At 45.5% G+C, this 16,666-nt stretch overlaps 1 protein-coding gene across 1 annotated transcript in view; it reads right to left on the reverse strand.

Moving 5' to 3' along the window:
• The window catches only part of LOC106897191 (USP6 N-terminal-like protein), a 65,667-nt gene that overhangs the window by 39,062 nt on the left and 9,939 nt on the right, over positions 1-16,666 (reverse strand). The gene's annotated exons all lie outside the window — the stretch shown is intronic.

Genomic DNA, 16,666 nt, shown 5'->3' on the forward strand with positions numbered 1-16,666 from the left:
GCTAGACCCCTTATCGCCATGTTTCACCCTAAAACCCCCTGGATGAAACTTCCACTCTTGCTGACACTGCTCTTTTATTCAGAGACCAAAGGAAACACTCTCATACTAGGCACTAAGCCCATGGTGCTCCTGCCAATGAGCAATGCAGAATTAAACACAGGTGTCACATGAAAACACAGTGTCAAACTTACACTTCCCAAAAAAGCACTGAATGCATGCACACACTCAGTCACTTTTTATTTTTAATTTTTTTTTTTTTTTAAAGCAACCAGAGTATCAAGTGTCAGGTCCTAAAACCAAGAAGGGCACCGAAAGTCCAAGTATTATTCAGGATATGAAACACTCAACTACCACAAGCCAAGCTGTCACCTTGCAAACTTCTAACTGAAATCTGCACATGATAGCTGTCGCCAAGCCCCAACAGCTTTCATACACACATGGAGGTTCCTAGACAGTCACTCTGTACCCCAAAAATGATGAAAGGGAAAACATGAAGCCAACACATCGAAGACAACAGCTTCTGCAGGAGCTCAGCACCAGCCCTGCACTATCTGCTGGTGAAAGCTCCCAGGAGGTCACTTCTAGAAGAGGAAAGAGGAGGTCTTAACTCTGGCAATGGCTTTGGCATGAGGCTCTACCGAAGACTGAACAGATTTTGAGAAGATGAGCTTCCAAAAAAAAAAAAAAAAAAAAGCCACTTTGGCAAGTTTCTGTTATTAAGTGACCTACATGATCCATAACCTCTTCCAAGCAAAAGTCCTGCCCAGCTCTGGAAGATCGTGCGGCGTGCAAGCACCCCCATTCTTCCTCTAGTCCTGATTTTCCCCACCAGCAGCTGCAGGGATGTGAGCTCCATGTTTTGGGGAGCAGCAACCCTTTTTTTCTTCTGACTCAAGGCTGGACCAGTCACCATGTACAGTGTCGACACCTTCAGTAGGCTGGGCTGTTGTTTCTGACAGTGCTTGTAAAAAGGCACAACGGCATGAAAGGACTTGTTGGCAAGCAAAAGAGTCTCCGCTCAGGGAATGTTTCCTTCATGCCATTTATTGCAAATGAGCAGAAACTCCTCATCACTGATTTGGGTATTGAGAAAAAAACCAAACATATAAACAAGTAAACAACCACTTAAACACCTTCTTTGGCCCTTCCCCAGGCTCAGCCTAAGCCAGACAACTCTCCAGTCCCACCACCAGGTTCAACTTCCCTGATGCCCACTGTAATGCAGTGGCATGCTGCAGATGCAGCACGGACACCTCTTGCCTCTCCTTCCTCCTGCCTGTGTTCACGTGGTGTGAGCTTAATATTTACACTCAGCTTAATTGCTTTCCTCACCCAATGTTGTCAGAGGCAAGCACAGAGAAACACCTAACTGCACAGTTCACTTTGGACAGCCTGACCATCTCTGCTGGTAACTACCAAGAGACAGATAGCACCAGCACCCCAACCTGAAAACACTCCTCATCTCCTGCTTCTTATACCACTGCTCTATGAGAAGCTTTTTCATGGCCACTTAGATGTTCACAAAAGCCCAGGACCAACTCATCTGACCCCTAGGATCTGTGCTGGCTTTCCAGTCCACAGACATCAAGCAAGGAGAAGCCCAGCAGCCTGTGGACTGACAAGGATGACCTTCAGGTTTTACATGGGAATTTGTTGGCTCTCTTATCATCTCAGAGACAACAACATTTGAGGGAAGTCCAAAGTGTCTCCAGACAGTTAACCACAGCCAAAACTACTACAAAACCTTTAAACAAAGTATTAGAGAAATGTATTATTAAGAGAAGGTCATAAAAGAACAACAACTTGAGAATAGCTGCAACTAAAAATACCAGATCCCCACACCCCTTCTTTAGTGAAAACATTATCAGATGTCACTTCTCAATGGTAAAAACATGTTTGTTTGTTTTTTAACTAAGGTAGTATTTTGAGCACCGGATTTTCTTGCCAGGGAACACAATAAGAGATTTTGGGAAAAGACCTTTTTTTGCTGCCTCAAAGATCCCAATTTTCTGTGCCATCTGATGGCAAGATACTGTCTGAAACTGGCACCTGCAAATCTGTATTTTCTTCTAGCACAACCTAACTTTGAAAAATAACTTTCTAAAGAGAACAAAGTGTTTTGGCCACCCATACTGAGCTGCAGAGCGTTTGAGCAACATGGATTTACTTTCATTTTTTAATACTTCAGAGTATCAAGGTGGAGAATGTGGGAAGGAGATAACGTCAACAAGGAGAGCAGCAGCGCAGAGCAAGCGTTGGCGCAGGGCTGGAAACTGCCTCTCGCCTGACCCAAATCCTAGGTAGTGCTGGAAAAATCTGCATTATGGACAGACTGAATTTATTACTCAGTCTGCTGCCCAAAAATCCTTCCAGCTCTAAATGGTATAATCGACATTTAGTGGACAGCAAAACAGCTAAGATGTATGGCAACATGATGGCTTCCTTCAACAGCAAGATGAGCAGACTAAAGGGAGACAATTAAATGCTCCTCAGCAGAGTTTTGTACCGTTTCATTACTTAAATAAGCTCTGGTTTATTGATGATGTAGAAGAATACCCAGGAATTACTGCAGGCAGGTAAGGGAATACCTATGCAAATGTTTTAATAAGCTAAGCACGTAGAAGGGGAACGTTAGCACACCACAGCACCTTTTTCCTCCGAAGACGTAAATGAAATACAGGAATAACTTCTCCAGAAACCTTGTCCAGGTCATACGCTTTACTTTCTAACCCTTAACAAATATACACCTTTTCCCCATTCAGAAACACTCAAAACCGTATTTTTTTAAGAAACCATGCACAAAAATTAATTTTGTCAGTCCATCACTTTGGCAGCCAACTCTTGCCATGCTGTCCCCCACAACTACCCTCTTCTCTCCACCATAAAACAAGCAGCACATCTCACACATGCCCATTCCCCCTGCTTTCTGCCTGTCCATGCAGGCATTTGTACCTTTAATCCACCTGCTCTCCTGTCAAAGTTACTTGAAACTAGCGCAATGCAAAATTTAGTAGCATCAAAGACATGGAGTGTGCAAGCCTCCTGCTTCCCTGAGAAGTCAGGGAGAATACCCACCAAAAAGCATTTCAAAGGACTAACCTGAAAGTGATGAGCAGGAAGACAACCAACAGCTATGTTATACTGTTAAAAAGTTTGCTAAGAGAGGTGCACCAGTCTGCTTGGGAACTCACTGCACTCTCCCTGGAGGAGGAAGAGGAGGATTGGGGCTATTTTGAAGGACAGCCACTGAGCAGGACCACGGAGATGCACTGGGAAAAAGGCAGGGCTTAGCTTCACGGCCACCACCTCTCTCCATCCGCTTCAGCCCAGAGGAACTTGGAAGACGTGCCCACATGATGTCATTACTGGGTTGGCGTCTAAATAAAGGAAGCTTTTTATAGAATTTCCCACTGACAAACTTAATCCGGTAAACGCTGATAGCCAAGACTTCGTCAAGCAGAAGGGACGGAAAAGGGACAATAATTACCGTACCATCACCAGGGTGAGGGCAGGTGGGCAGCATCTCAGAAAAGAAACCAAAACAAACCCAAATTTCCTCTCTAATACCTGCATGTTGGACAAAAAGCATGAGTACGAGCAATGTGTAATACAAGGGAGATTATGTTTTTACACCCTCTGTCACAAGGAAGGGCAGCTTGTTTCTGCACGTGGGTAGGGGAGAGAAGCATGAAGACAAGCAGGGAAGATAGGAGACAAAAACTTTCTTTAAAGAGAGTAAATAAAACACACTTCCATGTCAGAGGGGTTTTCCAGCTTCATATTATTCATGTGGCAATTACTGTGCTTCCTAAAAGCAAACTGGTGGTTTCTGCATATTCCGAAGACTCTTGGCTGCAAAGACCTTCAGCTCAAATAATCAGAAAGCAGCATTTGCTGAAAGTTCTCAAAAAAATTACTAACAAAAGCAAAACCATCCGGCAGTTTCGTTGAGTTCATATATGTCTGTATGTCATCCCCTTCTTCGTAATTCTTCATCACTTCCACAGAAATACGGAGCAGTTCCCCTTCCTCCCTCTGCTCCTCGCTGCATCTTCAGCCGGGCATCCACACGTTGCAATAGCCTAGTGACTCATGCTGCAGTAATGTGGGTGGGAACAGCTCCCATGCCCAGCTTCTAAGGACACAGCCTTTTATGGTATTTTTAGAGTGGAAGCTGTTGTGGTTTGTAGCACTTTGCCTTTTGTCTTGCAGGAGCCTCAGAGAAAGCTCAAGCTCCCCTGGGCTTTCAGGAGGCAACAGAGAGGTGCCCATGAGGGTGATGAGCAAGCCAATGCCAGGCTCAAGTGCCCAGCCACACCAGGGATGTTCAAGGATGTCACCTGCTCTGCACAGCAGTGCCACAGCTCATCCACAGGCTCTTTCATCCACACCATGGGTCATTGGGTGGCTCCACCACCACACAACCTCTGAACCAGATGTAAGAGTGGAGCCCAGGTGTGAGGTATTCTGTGGGCACCTTCACTACTGCTACCCAACTTTCAAAGGAGACATTCCCTGTGTCCCCTGAGTCTTACCACTCTGTGGCAATATACTAACAGCTTCTTCATTGTCTCCAGTGACCAACCATCCCACATTGTTTCCACCCTTGATGGGCTGCCGGCATATGAGAAGCTAGCAGGGCTGCCAGAGTCTGATCTGTCTTCCCTCAGAGTGAGCTGTTAACTTGGGACTGCATCTCTCCAGCTAGCAGAAAATTAACTCTGTAGGGTTATAAAAATTTAGCTGAAACAGGGCAAGAGGTTATTAGGGAAAAGCAGGCAGGGGTGTTGCAGAAAAGTGGCAGAAAAGCCACTTTGCAGGCTCATGGACCACAGCACCTGCGACTCACAATTGGCAAGGTAATGAATAAGACTCAACTGAGCTTTTTAAAATCTGAGGGTCACATGTGAGATTAAAAGAGTATCCCAAAACATTACCCCATAGGGCTTGAAGCCAAACTCCGGTTGCAAACGTGCAGCAGATTGCTTTACAGGTGGCTCTCTGTTCTCCTTTGTGCCTGAAGCATTATCTGCTCTAGAAGAAAAGGGCATGAAAGTTTCTGTGTCCCCAGTCACAACTCCAACCAGCCGCTGATTTTGGTCCTTTTAAAGCTGTTAAGTTACAGAGGAAATAAAATTGTAATCCACACACGCCTAAAAAGTCTAGGAGAAAAGCTACCATGACGAAGGAAAAAAGCAATAATCAATCCTCCTGATGCAAAGACTCTGACAGGAAAGGTTTTCTTTTATTCTGTCTGAAGTCTTGGTGAGCTCTGGAAGGAGTCAGCTTCCCAGTCAGGACAGATGAATGACAGACTGCCCCTACAGCCAGATTTCACCGAGTGGGAAGATGCAGTGGAAAGCTGCTCTGGAGCAACTTTTCAGGTACAAGAGACATAGAAGAGGGGAAGCTTCAGGGAGGTCCATGTCAGCCCACAGCATACCCTGGAGATGAGCCAGAAAGACAACATCTCTCAACAGCAGCAGCCATCCACTGCAACAAAAAATCCTCCAGCCCTCATGCATGTTAAAAGGGGATTCAATACGTTGCCCTCAGCACAGCATCCCCCAGCATCTGCTAAACAAGATGCCCCGCGCCAACAAGAGCTCCCCAGACAGATCAAGGTGGAGCCTGCTGATCCCCGAACGGATGAAATACATTTCCAAGGGAGTCTTCCTGCTGTTAGATAACAGATCAAGATTACAGAATTAAACTTTAAAAAAAAAAAAATCACGTGAAAGGCTCCATCCTGTTCAAAGGAATACAATGAATTTCCTGTAGTCTTGCCCTAAAGACCACAACATCAGACCCAATAACTATGCCATCTTACTCCTGAGTCCTGAAGAGCCAGCTTGGTCACAGGAAAGCAAAATGAGCTCTGCCTTGCCTCATTTCTCATTAAACTACTGACTGCACACAGCAGCGGCTGTGTAAGAGGTAAGGCAAGTTACTTAATTTTCATTACCATGTACTTGGACCAGCATTATCAAATCTGATTTTAAAACAAAAAACAAAAAACAGGAAGAAAAACTGCAAACAATAACCAGCCTGAAGTTCCTACAGACAGAAAAGGGACACATCCAAGCCTGAACTCTGGCTCACATCTCCCACGCCAGACCGACTTCTCTGTACAAAGCCTTTAGTTATCAAAAACTGCCATTTGTACTCCTGGGAAAGCTAGGGAAAGGAGGAAATGCCAGTTTGCCCTGACACGCTTAACTCAGCGGTTGCTGCAGGCAAGTTGGTGCCGCTCTGCCCTTGGCGTGCTGGCAGAGCCCAGGGACCCTGCCCCATGGGACCATCCACCCGCCCTCGCCTCCAGCTGTGCAGCACACCTGCATTTCACAGAATTTTGATACCTTAGCTCACAAACAAGAAAGCTTTCCCAGGCAGCAGGTTCTCTGCAAGCCTAAAAGCATCGGATACCAATTCCTGCAGAGCAACAACCTCCCTTAATGCAGAAGTCAGCTGGTGCCAGCGCAGCCTGGGCTTGGATGCATCCAGGCTTTCCAGCTGTCTCCAAAGAAACAAGTCCGGCCAGTCCCTCCAAGCACTTGCAGCTCTGGTTGACCACTCTGCTGAACCCCTGGAGTGGACCAGCCTTGTGGCTTGCTGGGATAGCTGCCTTTCTCCCCCTCTTCATGGGGAAAGGGCTGCCTTTCAAAGCAGGCTGCAGAGGATGCAAGGCAGACGTGCCTCTCCAGAGGAAGTGGCATGGGCTTACAGCATTGCTTAGCTGGAGGACACAACCCTGGCTTCACTGAAATGGATGGGAACACTGCTAATGAACTTACAATGAAACTCAGATTTCCACTAGTCTTCGCTTAAGGCCCTTCTGAACTAGAAAGGAGTGTTTGCTGGAAAGGCTGAGCTTCTCCGAGCTCCGGTTCTTCATGAGTTTTCCCTGTTTATCTTCCTTCCCTCATCCCAGATCTGCAGGTGGGTTTAAGCCCACAGCAGCCTCTGCTCTGGCCACTTCTCAAAGCACTTTGCATCATCAGGGTTGAGCCTGATATAATGGCTACAGGAATCCTTGAAAGGAAGGGGAAAAAACAAAAAAAAAAAAAAAAAAAAAAAAAAAAAAAAAGAAAAAGATAATCTGAGGAATTACATCCTTCACAGGATGTGTAGATATGCATTCCTCCCAGCAGTACCAAAATTATTTAAAAGACAGGTAAGAGCCTTCTCTCCAGAAAGAGATGCAAACAGCAGCAGCAGACTCTGTAACACCCAGATTTCAAAGCCCTTTAAGATGAAAAGGAAGTTCTTCATTGCCATCCCAACTAGGAGAAAAGAAGGAGACAGCAGACCAGTGGACCATGACGCTTAAAACAGACTGCCCATCATTTTACAGGAAGGGGGGGAGCAGGGGGGAAGCAAAAAGAGAAGCATCTCACTGTGTGCAGACTTAATGACCTATTGCCTTCACCAGTGCTTTGCAGGGTCACAGCCTTCAGCTAAGGATCTGCTTGGCTGGAACCGGTCTGCAAATTGTATAGTAACTGGAGGCTTTAAAAGCAAGAAAATGAAATAAAATAAATAAAAATCAGTTGGGCAGGCTCTGTCTGACAACTCATTTTTTCCCCATGCAATACAACACCACACAGAGAGACGTGGCATGAATCAACCCATTTTGGCAGTGCATGTCTAGCCAGGAAGGGCAGGACACATCACCGTGCCAGCACACGGGGAACACCCTCCAAAGGGCTCTGTTTACCCAGCGGGAGCCAATGCAAGCCCTACACAAAGCCTGTAAGTACATTGAAAGCTCAGAAGTCATCTGAAACAGGTCCATTTTCCCCTCCCACTCCATAAATACAATCCAAATTGGGTCATCTCCTAACAATAAATGAATGACACTCATTTAAGCCTCCACTGCAGTGCTGACATAATCTAGATCCTTTCATTCTCCTTGTACTGCAAGTGCTAAAGATGCTTTTGTACATCCCCTGAAGTACTCCATTTAAAAAACCATGGTAACCAGGGCATTGCGTTCAGCTGCTCTTGAAAAAAAAAAAAAAAAGCCATTCCCCTTCCCTCTCAATAGGCTCTTGGGAGGCTTGGACAGAAAAACATCGCCCAATTCAAACTCGGCTCCACCAGGATGACTGGAGTTGGGCACTAGGGATGGGGGCAAGCAAGACTACCAGGTACCACTTGGGTCTGGGATGTGAAACATACCAGCAATATGATGGCATACGGAGAAGGAGAGCCCTTACCTATGTCCTGCAGCTAAGCAGCACCCAAAAGTCCCATTTTAAGTCACCACATGTGACGGTGCAACTGCAGCATTCTGTAGGTATATTTTCTTTAAAAACTGTTGAGTACTCCTAAATCTCTCCAGTTTTTTTTAGGGTATGACAGGATTATTCAGTTCCAGTATTTTAGCGTGACAAAGACCAGAGGAACCAAGAAGCAAGTTTTCCTGTCATCTCCACATGGCAGTAAAAGTTTAAGGGGTTTTGGTGTTTTGCCTTGTTAATTTTTTTTTCCTCATTCCTAACGCCTCAGAAGCGTGACACTTCCCTGCACGGCAGCTTTTGAAGTTTGTCTGCTGGCTCCAGCATCCTCCTCCTTTCTGAAATGGAAACTTTCAGAGGTGTGGGCACAGAGATCAGATGGAATGAACAGGGCAGCTCCCACTAGAAAAGCCATTAACTGGGAAAAAATACTGAAGAAAAAAAAAAAGGGACATTTGTCTAAGACAGAAGGCCCATTATTTGTTTGGTTTTTTTAAAGAAAAACATTCATAGCTCTGCCTTCATTAAAAAATAATAACAAAAAATAATCACATGCATCATCAGCACAAAGTAACAACTTTAACATGACCTCACTGTTGCACTATCCGTTATATACAATTTTAGCAGACTTTTTTCCAGATCCTACTACATACGGTTATGGAGCCACATTACAAGATTTAAGGTTCTAAAACCAGAAGGCTTTAACCACAATGTCTGTAAAAATACCCCACAAAAAAAAAAATTTAAAAATGGAAAAGTTCAATTCCTATGCTGTTACAGAGGCTATTCCCCAAATGATGCACAGAAAGACTGTCTGTAGGAAGCAGCATCAGGTTCGCGATAGCACTGCTGCAGAGGACTTCATAACAAAATTCATGCCTGTTGGACAGAGATGCAAGCTTGGGAGAAGACAGGCAGTTTTAAAGATTCAAAGAACATATTCTTAAATGGGGAAACCAAGACACGTAATGATTAGCTGACTCCTCATGCAGCAGAAAATTTATTTCTTCCGGCTAACACAACAGCATCTTTGGTAACACAGGCTGCTGTGGCGAGAGAAAGGAGAGGGGTGAACCGAGGACAAGCTCAGCAGTTAATTTTGAATTCCTCAACTCCACTCCTGCCACTATCCACTGTGTTATTTTTCCAGGAGGAAAACAGGAGAAAGCTTATAAAGGAAAACAAGACCAGTTTGGGGAAATGCTCACAGCCAGATGGGTCAGCCTAGCTCGTGTTGGACACGGGGCTGTAAAACCAGGTATCAGCAGACCTCCGAGACATCTTGTGAGACTCGCAAAGACTGAAGGTGTTCAGAGGCTGAACTATTGTGCCCTTATTTCTAAATACAGGGGGATAATATTAAAAAGAGTCTTAAACTTATGTAAACAGGGAAGAAAAAAAAAAGCTAAAATAACCAGGGGCTTGCATTGCCACTGCAACATGCATGCAGCAAATAAGTAGGTTTTTTATAGCCAGTATTTAGCATTGCTTTGTTGCTATTTTTCTTGAGACTATAGAGCACTCTTCTTCATGTGAACCTTATAGGAGGAAAAAAAAAAAAAAAAACCTGTAAAAATAGAAAAAGCTACCACTCCTTGGCATTGCTCTGGCAGACCTCTGCTCACTGAGGCTTTTGAAGGCAGAAATTTATTATGGGAATTAATGAAGATAATTAACACAGAGGAGGGTGTCAGGGAGCAGCAGGCTCTGGAGGCTGCTCCCTGCCACCTCCCCCGGGATGAGTCCAGCAGCTCTTGCCTGCGCTTCCCCATCTCCACCGCAGACAAGGCAAACTGGGAAGAGTCTGCTCACAGGCAAGTTTATGAATGCTTCAGCAATTGCCTCCTCCTTCAAGCATCTGCCCAAAAGCCTACCCAAACCTGGCCCTCCGCCACATCATCGGCTGCCCTAGCTCCTTTGTTTGTAAACCCAAGTCTCGACAGACACTCTCTGGAACAGGGGTACACAACACACTTGGCACCACGGCAGATGCTCATTGCTCCCAGCCTGCTGCAAGGCTTCTCCATCCCCTGTGCCATGCACCTTGTGGGACACCAGCCCCTTGACTTCAGAATGGCAAAGGCTGGCACTTCACAGACTCTGCTCCAGCAGAAGGTCAGGAGAAAGCTCTCCAACATCACTTTACTCTGCTTTGCAAAGCCAGACTGTGTTGAGTTTCATCTCATGGTGGTAAGCACACATGAGCACACCAAGCCCCATGGAAGTTTAGCTCCCAGGACCGCTAAAGCCAACTAAACTGTGGCAAGTCACCTTGTTTAACACACAAGATCTGTCACCTCAGGCCCATGCTCTCCTCCTCCCTTCAGGGGAAGAACATGTCCATGGCATATCTCAACCTGAACAGTAGAATTTTGGTGCTGTGTTGCCACAAGGTTCTTCAGGAACATGAAAAACCAAAGAAAGCTACTTGTGTTTGCAGCAAGGAATGGAGAAGTCTGCAGTGCTCTGTTGTGGCACAGGGGAAAAACAGCAACCAATTGATTTTCAGAGAGCAGATGACAGCAGCTGGGATTTGCTGCTGTTATTGCTGAAGTACTCTCAGTCATGTTTTGGTCCCAGGCAAAGAACAAATCCCGCACACACAGTGAGTACAAGCCTCGTAGGAAACCATGACAGGTATGGTGGGACAACCCAAAAGGCAAGAGGAGAATTCCCACTAAGCCATCAGCAGTCAGCCAGGGAGGCAGCTATTTCCCCTGTGCAGACCCATCATCAATTAAATTAGTCATCTTAGTGTTTGGGAGCCCTTGCCATGGACAAAGGCCCTTCTCAATCTGATCTAGCACAGCCACCAGAGATGGGGAAGGGGAAGAGTTTTAAGGAAATCCCATTGGAAAAAAAACAACAAACAAGACACACAGGAAAAGTTTCACCAAAACTAGTCATCGCACAGTTTCTACTCTGTTGCTGTTGATGCTCCAGTCCTCTCAACATGGACCAGCACAGAGAAAACACAAGCTTGGCACAGAAGTAGAGATTTGTGGGCTCATTAGTCTAGCTCCTTTTATCCGTCACCTCGAGCAAGAGCTGTCACTGTTCATGGTAACTGGCACAGCTTCCCCTTTGCTTCCAAAGTCAAAGTAATACCTCTATATGCACTAAGCAGAAATCCATAGACATGCAAAGAAATACCTATGCTGAGGGAAGACCAGAAAAACCCACAGCCAAAATAGACCCATGCATCACAGTAAATTAAACTGCTGGAATAATTCCACAATACTATTGATTGTGGAGCACAACGATCAATTCATGAGATGCATTATTACTTCTATCAAACCATCTCAAGCAGTAGTGCTCTTGTATAGGAACCTGGGAGTTGGGTTTTGGATGGGTTGGATTTTTATATGTACGGACATCAACTCTGGCAATTTTGAAGAAACAGGGCTGGGTATTTTCTTATCACAGCATTTGGAAAAATGAAATGAGTTCGTTTGCAGCTTTCAGTGTACTTCTGAGTGATTGAATGGGGAGAGCAGCCAACTTCTGTCTTCCTCTAGATGAATCGCTGAGATCATGCTGTTAGCAAGCATTGCACTCACTTCATTTTTAGCTGGAAAGACAGACAGCACAAAGGGATGTCCAGCTACAAAATGGAAAGACTGATAAATTGCCTAATGTTTCAGCAGGAGAATAAATGCAAGATGTGCAACAAAAATGCCTGCTGAGTAATAGATGTGGGGTCACATGGGCATGTTTCCAAATTCCTTCTCTACAGTATGTTCCACAACTCCTCTAGCAAGAAAGTCAGTGCAATGAAGCACAGAACACTTTTTCAACTAAGTCTGCAATTACCCTATTTTCTGCCCAATTAGAAGGTCAGTTCTAATCCTCTTCAAAGCATGTACAAAGCATTTGCCTAAACGCAGACAAACGAGCAGCACAGTCAAGGAAAATATTAAGCTGTGGGCATCATAAAAAAGGCATCTATGTACTGAGAAAAGAAACAAAACAACCTGCAGGAGCCACTGGTGTCATGCAAACCATGTTAGGAACCATGTTAGAACAGTGAAAGACCATGAAACAGCAAATTTAAAAAGTCAAACAGAAGGAGGAAAAACTTCTTCCAAGTGACCCACAATTGGGCGGTGGCAAGTTCTGTGACTCAGAGCAACTTACAGAAAGTGTCTGCAAAGTAACGTGCAAACTACAGGAGAACAAGACTGTCGGCAGCTGTTAAACCCAGGGACTTGTTCTCCTTCCCTGAGGATCCACTCTGGTATCACTAGGAGGGCGATACTGGCCGAGTTGGACCTTGACTGGAGCCAGTGTGGCAGGTTTTCCACTCTTGAGCCACCACACACTGGGACTACAGCAAAGCTGGGAGAAGTTTAGGCTCCAGCATTTAAGACCTCTGTCTTAATGCATCTTAAGGGAGCATCTCTGCCAGGGCTCTGCAATACGAGGAGACCAAGAAGGGATCACATACTTCTAACCATCCTTGCAGAGAACAATCACCACCTGCTCTTTCTTGGGCAGAGGATTTGGAAGGGAAATTTGTTTTCTCTGGTGCAGAGCCCCAAGCAGTCAGACACCGCACGTCCTTTCTTCTCCACAGTTGTCATTCTGAAACAGAAACTTTAAGTGCTTAAATACACAAGAACGAGTGCAGCAACCCTTCATCAACCCAAAGGCTGCTCAGACTCCAGGACTGAGATCCTCAATGAGTTGCACAGAATTTATCCAGCATCCACAACCATCAGCCCGTTACAAAAGGCATCCGCTGTCACGATTAATGGACCACAAGCTGTACAGAGGAAATCTGAGGGCAAGAGGCATCTCCATCTGCCTGGACATCCCTGCCATACCGACCACTGCAATCTTCGATGCTGCAACAAGCAGATCGTGCTTCCAGGACGAGCTTCCAGGAAGATGTGTCAGGAACGCCTCTCAGCACCACAGCTTTTCCCCAGCAAACACTTACCAAAATCATTAACTGGTGGATGATGCTGGAAGGCTTGCAGAAGCTGGTACGCACAGAAGGAACAGGAAGATGGTGCGGTGTCACACTGCTGAATAGAGGGGGGTTTAAGCCACTTTAATCTTCCACTTGTCCACTGGCAGTTGAAGGACCAGGGCACTGTTTCCAAGCTGTTTCTCTGTTTGACCAAGTGTCCAAGTCGAACCCTGGCACAAGCAAACCTGCCAGGGCAGCTTCAGGTGTGTTTTCTCTCCAACATGCAAACATCTCTCATTAACAGCAGAAACATTCATGGCTGGGAGGAAAGTGATCAGCTCCACTTTAGGGTTGCTCTGTCAGAAGACGTATGAATGCAAGTCTCAGGAAACAGTTTAATGGCTCATGCAGAGGACATCTCCATCTCCCTTGAACCAGGAGCAGATGCAACACCAATAAGATGGAGCAGAGACACCAATGATCCTTCTCCCTACAGCAACCAACCATCAGAACAAATGAGCAGCAACAAAAATCAGGTGGAGATTTCTTCTTCTGAAGGTTTTTAACCACTTCTGCCTCAAGAGGTGAAATCGTGAGGACTTTATGCAGATCACTCAACTTGTCCTCCAAGCCAAGGCACCTTGTCAGCCTCCTGCCTTGATGTCAGAAATCTTGTGTGCGCCTAAGAAGAGTTTGCTTGCTGCTGTAGCTACATTCCAATGAGGTTGACCAAATCTTCCTGTTTCTCTGAGCTCCTCCTCTACTTCCCACCCTCCGCAGCTGATTCAAGTGTTTGGGCAGACCACAAGCAACCAGGCACTCTCACAGCGGGGTACTCACTTCTGAATACAAGGAGCCAAGCCTTGTAAGGTATTAAAATGATAGGTTACTAAAATTTTATGAGGATGCTCTCACCAGCTGCTGGTTAAATAAAAGACTCTGAGCTCTACGGACATTACAGACAGTAATAACGAGAGTGATGATCACAATTAAAAACTCTGGGCCAGGCATCTTTCACTCCACAGAGAGGTGAAGAAAGCAATGTGGCACTAGCCACCTTCGGGGCTGGCAGGGACTGTTCAGCAAAGGGGTGTGAAACCCTCTGCTATTGGAAAGGCACATGCAGAAATGTGTTATGCTTCAGGGCAGACAAATCCCTTCACTGAGAAGGATAAAAGCCGGACACCCCATCAATGGGGTCTGCGCATTCATGGTCCCCCAGCTGTGAGAAAATGAGAGCTGACAGCAGTGCCAATACAAACACTCTGTTCTCTCCCCTGTTCACTAGATTTATGTGCCGACAATGCAACCCGCGGGCATATCGTACCTGCTCTTTACGTTCTGCATCCAGCTAAAACAACCCTTCCTCTTGTTTCTTCTCCCACCTCATACCAACCAGGCTTCTGCCAACTAGAAGAGTAACTAGAAAAAAGCAGCCCTCCTGCTCCCATATTTGCAGGGATGCATCCTTAACCCAGTACTACAAATTCTACAGTAATAAAAGCACTAACCTAAGCATCTCTGCCTTGTGCCAGGCTTTCAAACAGACCAACCCATCTCAGCATGAAGTTAAGTGTCCTGCAGACCAGCTGTCCTACTGCACTGCCACGGGGAGATGCTCGTGCAGAGCAGCCCAGCAGGTCACACCAGTGCCACGTTCTGCTTTACCACGCAAGCCAAAAATGGAGGTGAACAGTGGGACCAGGTTCCTTTCCTCCCCAATGTATTTCTCATCACGTTGAAACCACAATGGAGAACAGAACCAGAGCTGCCCTGGAGAGGTCCATCTCAACTGACCTAGACAGAACAAGACCTGAGACATGGCTTTCCTGCATCCTAGCTCAGCATCTTCCACCACTCTCTATCACCCAGCATGCTTCTGCCTAGGATCACACCATAGCAACACCTCCACCGCCATCATTGGACTATGAAATGTCTGCCATCTCCAAACTGTGGGTTTCTGGCCACAGTAGCAAGCCTTAGGAGGTCTCTGATGACTTGTTTTTTCCTCCCTCACCTATATCAGTTCATCTGAACAGCAGATGCTTCCTTTGTTAGTTTTGGTTTCTGTTTTGTTCATAGGTTCGGAGGTTTGCTTGCTTTTCTTATTTGAGTTGCTCTTAACAAAAAGCCCAGCTTCAGGCTGTGGCGTGACCTGTGCATTAAATGAGCTTGCAGGCTGCTCTTTTTTGATCTGCTAATAATGGCTAGGTCTTTTTTCTCTTCAATTCCAGGGCAGGAGAATAGCTCAGCCTCCAGGAAAAAGATACAGTGATTTTATGCATCTCAAACCAAGCAGAGTGCTTCAGCGCAGAGCTTGTAAAACACACACCAAATTGGTGCCCTCCAGCATCTGCTCCGTAGATGGGAGCACTCTTGGGGACAAGCCTATCAAACTGAGAAGGCTGACAGGTCCTCGCCTCTTTGCTGCAGAGTGTGTCCCAAAAATCCTCTCACGAACTCAAAAACATTCAATAAGTATCCATCTCCATGCTACTTTCATAAATTGTAATTCTAGATTTGGAAGGAAAATAACGTGCAACTGACATTAATCCAAAGACTTTGTCTTGGGTAGGGTCACATTTCCTAGTAAAAAGGAAGTGATTGCCCAATTTGCAGATCAACACAGCTTATAAAGTACTTAGTAAGCATGACCACTTTTTAAGTTCGGTCCAATATCCATGGCCATCCTTCATTAGATATATTAATAGCTGAATATAATATACACAGTTATGCCTAAAAGTACGGTCGTATGCAGCTAAAAATTCACACTGTATGCATTTTGCAGGGTGTTCACATCGTTATCTATACATAAACCATATTTTCATGTGTGCAACTGCAACTATTAAGAAAGCATTAGGCATCTAGCTTCTCAATTATTAATACCAACTCTCTTTTCTCACACCTCATCCTTGCACCTTTTGCAATCTTATTAGGGATAGCAGGGGATTATTTTATCATGGATACCGATCCAAACATGATGAGGGAGCAAGTACAGGAGAACAGAATTGCCTTGTACCTCTGCAGCATGCCAACTCGGAAGGACAGAGCCAAAGCAATCCTTGGTACAGGTATAGGAGCCATTTTAGCTACACTAGTACACTATCATTACCTCAACAGCATAATTAATTTGTTATGGCAAGGTTATAATAATAGGCTCTTTAAAAGGTGTGCCAGCTGCCAACACTACCCATATTATTTTGCATGACAAAGTGTGCCAAGCCTGAAACTGTGCTTGAGCAATGGAAAAAACAGACTTTTGGGCAGATCCCCAGGACAACCACTCACAAGCAAGACACAGCAGCTGGTTTTTCCACAGACACTGTGAGCTAAGTACACTTGCAGGCTTTTCCATACCAGACATACAAAGTCCCTCAGCTCAAAGAAAGTTTAATCCAAAGGGTTTCCATCAGGAAAGCAGGAGTCTCTTTCACAACATGCCTGCCAAGCCTCTAAAGCTAGAAAGCTCAAGCAAGTTGTGGAGCCCATGGATATTTCCCCCCCCCCCCCC

Source organism: Calidris pugnax, unplaced genomic scaffold, assembly GCF_001431845.1.
Source record: "Calidris pugnax isolate Ruff unplaced genomic scaffold, ASM143184v1 scaffold211, whole genome shotgun sequence".
Lineage (NCBI taxonomy): Eukaryota > Metazoa > Chordata > Aves > Charadriiformes > Scolopacidae > Calidris > Calidris pugnax.